Source organism: Sinocyclocheilus rhinocerous, unplaced genomic scaffold, assembly GCF_001515625.1.
Source record: "Sinocyclocheilus rhinocerous isolate Xijiao unplaced genomic scaffold, SAMN03320098_v1.1 scaffold42, whole genome shotgun sequence".
Lineage (NCBI taxonomy): Eukaryota > Metazoa > Chordata > Actinopteri > Cypriniformes > Cyprinidae > Sinocyclocheilus > Sinocyclocheilus rhinocerous.
The window spans coordinates 144,949-150,328 of NW_015627390.1; the positions used below are offsets into that span (position 1 = coordinate 144,949).

At 35.9% G+C, this 5,380-nt stretch overlaps 1 protein-coding gene across 1 annotated transcript in view; it reads right to left on the reverse strand.

Annotated features, from left to right (window-relative positions):
* Positions 1-5,380, reverse strand: part of LOC107727819 (uncharacterized) — a 35,246-nt gene that overhangs the window by 9,217 nt on the left and 20,649 nt on the right. The gene's annotated exons all lie outside the window — the stretch shown is intronic.

Here is a 5,380-nt window from a genome sequence, read left to right on the forward strand (position 1 = left end):
GAGATGAACTAATCAATTCTCTTTCCGGCTCAGACTGCATTGGTTAAAGCGTATAGGGCTGTCACGTGATGAACGATCTACTCGAAAAACCCGAAGACTCGATGGATGAACTAATCAATTCTCTTTCCGGCTCAGACTGCATTGGTTAAACTTATGGGGCTGTCACGTGATGAACGAATGACTCGAAAAACCCGAAGACTCGAAACAGGTGAACTACTTGACTAATTCCAGTACAGAACCTATAGGATGTTGCGCATGCGCGACTGAACGAATCACTCCCCGAGACGACTCCTTCCTCCCGAGTCACATTAAAGATTCGTTCAAAATGAACGAATCGTTCAAGAACGACCCAACACTACTCTTCACACTGAGAGCTGCAGCAGAACGAAAGCGCCGGTGTCTCATTTCCTCGTCACGCAGCAATCAGCTTTTATAGAACATGCTTTGGCCGGGGATCAAATCCCATGTGATATGATGATGATGAAGTTACATGGATTTAATGGCCATTGACATTTTGGTCTTATATTATTTACGTGCTTTAAGTTTACTGCTGCTCGTGTTGGAAGACAGCTTCAATCCATTCATTCACTTTGCTCTGGTGGAAATCTAATTGATGCTACAATGAGTAAAATGAGGGTCAAATAGATTCTTTAGCGAACGTGATTCCTCAAATCACGCATCTTGTCTTCATGAGTAATAAAAAAAAGATTATACAGCCTTGGATCTGGAAGAACACTTCTTATTTGCAAAAAAAAAAAAAAAATGTGTTCTGGGTAGTTACTAGCCGGTTGCTAGGGTGTTCAGGATGGTTGCTAGAGTGTTCTGGATGGTTGCTAGTATCTTGCTAGAGTGCCCTGGGCCGTTGCTAGACAGTTGCTAGGGTGTTATGGGTGGTTGCTATTGTACTGCTATACAATTGTGTCCTGGGCAATTGCTAGCGTATTCTTGGTGGTTGCTATGCAGTTGCTAGGGTGTTCAGGATGGCTGCTAGGGCATTGCTATAAAATAGTGTCCTGGGCAGTTGCTAGAGTGTTCTGGATGGTTTCTAGGTGGTTGCTAGTGTGTTCTGTGTAGTTGCTAGGGCGTTGCTATGCAGTTGCTAGAGTGCCCTGGGCTGTTGCTAGATGGTTACTAGGGTGTTATGGGTGGTTGCTAGGGCACTGCTATACAGTTGTGTCCTGGGCAGTTGCTAGACAGTTCTGGGGGGTTGCTAGGTGGTTGCTAGGCTGTTCTGGGTGGTTGCTAGCACGTTGCTATGCAGTTGCTGGGGTGTTCTGGTTGGTTGCTAGAGCATTGCTATACAATTGTGTCCTGGGTGCTAGGCTGCTGAGAGGTTGCTAGGGTGTTGCTATTGAGTTTCTAGAGTGGTCTTGGGTGGTTGCTAAGCAGTTGCTAAGATGTTATAAGTGGTTGCTATGGCACTGCTATATAGTTGTGTCCTGGGCAGTAGCTAGGGGGTTCTGAATGGTTGCTAGGTGGTTGCTAGACTACACTGGATGGTTGTTAGGGTGTTATGGGTGGTTGTTAGGGCATTGGAATACAATTGTGCTCTATGTAGCTGCTAGATTGATTTAGGGGGTTGTTGGGCAGTTGCTAGGCTACCCTGGGTGGTTGCTAGGTCGTTGCTATGCAGTTGCTAGAGTGTCCTGGGCAGGGTTAGGTGGCTGCTAGGGTGTTCTGGTTGCTACTTCTACTTCTAATTATTTCAGCGTACTAATACTATGTTTTGTTATTTTGTTTTGTTTTTCATAATTTTCACCTGTCGGACCATAAACCAGGTAGGAAACTTCCCACAGATGGATATTAAAGGAGGAACCGTTATGTTGTGCACAGGCAAACATCACTTACTATTTCCTAGCAATTGCATTCGAATAGTCGTCTAATTTAAAAGACAAGTGAACAGTACAAGCAGGCACATTTAATCTGAATTTGTCCCCTCAAATGGGCGTCTCGCTGCCCACCTCTGCTACTCTAATTACCTCACACATTCCCCTGGCAGCAACATGACAGACTGTCAGCCGTACCAGAAACAGAAATGCACCTGTGAGCAGAAAGAATAAATCACCTTTTGACTCCTGCATCTGTAACAAAAGCGCAGCTCCACAGTCGAGCTGAAGACAGCAGCGCAGAGACTCGTGACCTCGGCCGCTCACTCGCTGCTCATTAGTGCAAGCGATTTAATCCTTTATGTGAATGAATTATCTAATTAAACCTCTTTAGCACATTAGCAAACACAAAATGCATGCATTTATGAACTCTGCTTTGCATTAAATCAAGCAAATGGAATCCAAATTAAATTGCATATGAAAGAAATAAACTAGAAATAAATAAATAAACTTGCTGCTATGTTAAAGTGTTTTGGTGGTTGACAGGACACTGATATACGGTTGCTAAGCTGTTGCTAGGGTGTTTCTGAGTAGATATGGATTTAGTTGAATTTTTTTAAATTTGTTTTATCATCTGTGATAATGTATTTGTAATGTTTATGTATTTGTGAATGTATATGTACTTTCAATCATGAACCCTAAATATGAACAATAATAAGAGTTATTTTAGTATTAGTTACATACTATATTTACCATTTAATATTTTGAATTAGCTTTTATTTTTATATTTTCAGTTTTCATTTTAATTTTAGTATAAGTTTTAGCAATTTTGTTATGTGCTTTTGTTTTTTTTGTTATTTTAATATTTCTATTTAGTTTATTTTTTATTTCAGTTTGAGTCATTTTAGCTTAAACATTGCAGTTTTTCAATTTTAAGTTTTTCTATGTAATATTTTTTCCAGCTTTATTTCTATTACTGAAAACAATTTTTATTAGTTTTCATTTTAGTCATTAATAACAACACTGATAGTGATGTGCTTTTACCATTTTTATTCATTTGTTTGTTTTAAATATTTCTATTTATCTTTTATTTCTTTTTATTTCAGTTTTAGTCATTTTAGTACTTCAACTTAAATGCGTTTATTTCAGTAATTGTCCAAAACAACATTTTATTTTAATTCTAGCTTCATTTCAATTACTGAAAACATTTTAGTTAAAAGTAACAACACTGATCGTGATGCGCTTTTGACTTTTTTATTCTTTTAAAAATATATATAGGCTATATATATATATATCCTTCGTGTGTATATACACACATGAAGGTTTAATACTAAAAACTGTTGACCTTATAGTGTTACAGGTGATCCTGGTAAAAAAATAAATAAATAAAATAACATGCCAAACCAATGAATAAAATGAAAATAAGACATATGAGACTTAGCCATTTTCAACTTATTTATTTCAAACATATTTATTGCATATTTAAGTTTATTTCATTTGCCAAGGCAACGTTCCTAATTTTGGTTTAGGTTTTTTAAGCATTTTTTTTTTAATTCTAGCTTTATTTCAATGACTGAAAATTATTTTTAATAGATTTATTTTTACTTAATTTCATAAAAAGGTCATGGTTCTCTTGCTCATGGGTCAGATGTGGCTGTAATGCAATATAGCAGCATCTATAATGTCAAGCACAACATGAAAAGCATTCAGTCTGACCTTTAGCCTTTCAGGTTTGGCCTGCGTCACACACTCCATCAACTTTATTTAGCAACTGGTCGACGTCTGCGTTAAAGATCATTCCTCTATAGATGGACAGAGCGGCTGCTCTGTTGAGAAACAATTCTCAGCGACAATTAGAGGAAACGTTGGCATGAATGTCAAAAACGTTAATGGCACTACAAGAAAAGCTCTCCCAGCGGTGATGCATTGTGCCTGGAAATGAAAAATGCATCAACCTGAGCCATGTAATTTGCATGCAATTTCTTTTTAAAAAGGATGATTTTTTCCCACCAGACTAAATGAACTGTTTTTTTATTATGCAAAAGGCAGACATACATTAAATGTGAAATGTAAAACAGGACAGGTCCATCACTGAAACTTGCATTTAGATAATATTATGCTTTTTCTATTTAAAGACATTAATTTAAAATTGAGTTCAGATTTATGAAGAGAGAGAAACCAGGGCACATATACCGAAGTGTATTTGAAGTTTCTGGTTGTGTAGCTGAAACGAAAGACCGGCAAACTAAAACGTTTGAAAGTTCTTCACCTCTCGGGCTCCAAGAGGAATCGGCTAATTAGAAACCAATAACAAAGCATATGGACAGAAATAGAGCGGGATGCAGCTGCTGTGCTTTACGATCCTCTTTAAAGAAGCGAAATGCATCAAACACCAAAAAATCCTCAAAGAAAACTTCCTCTAATTACTTTAGGTGTTCGGCGGTTATATATACCTGCTGCCGTTCCTTTGGAAATGTCAGCCTGTGGGAACAAAATCTCATATGATTTTCATGCAAAAATGTCATAAACAAATAAGAAACCACAGCAATTGAGAATTATTCTGGAAGCACAGGTCAGACTGTGCCTCAACAAACACCAAACTACTTTAACAATAATTTGATATTTATATCTGGTTTTCACATTAAGAGATAAGATATGCCCTTTACTACATCTAGACAATAAAAACAACACATAAGCACACAAATAAATGCAATATAAACAAAAACAATGTGCAATGAAAAGGTACACTTGTAGGCAAAAGCAGCTGCATAGGTGCTGTGCACTGGATTGTCCAAGTATTATGAATAAATTATGTAAATTTGTATTGAATGAAAAATAGGTACGGAATAAATAAATATATGAGTTAATAGAACTGTGAAAGGTAAAATATATGCATTAGCAAAAGTTTGACTTCATTTATGTTTCGGAGCTTAAAAACTTTGATTGTCCAGACTGAACTGAGCTGGAATCCAGACAAAAACAAGAAGCCAGAATAAATCATGAAAATAGTCAGAATAAATAATTAAGTCACTAAGTAATGATCTAAACCATATGGCAAATTTTTTTTCTAGCCAAAATATATTTTAAATATCTGCTAAATATATGTTGCAAACAGTGTAAAATGAACAGTGAACAGTGAAAAAATATATTTTTGAAATAGAAAATGTTTACTTTGAACCTTCACATGCAAAAATATTTATCAAAAAGTATTTTCGAGGCAAGAAAATACATTCTCAATCTTACAGTATAGCCTACATTTAGGCTAAATGCCTAAATGTGAATGAAAAAGCCTCTATCAAAATTAGATTCATATTGACTTAATTATGTTTATTTTTTATTTATGTTGTATTTTGTTTACATTGTAAGGTATGTTCTCTGCTGATTTTTATTCAAATGTGTTATATGTTCATAGACAACAAATAAAGTTTTTCACCAAAAGTGGCACGGTGATTGCATTTTCTTGGATTGAAATATATGAAGAGCAAACTGTATTTTTAAATGCTTTATATATATATATATATATATATATATATATATGTGTGTGTGTGTGTGTG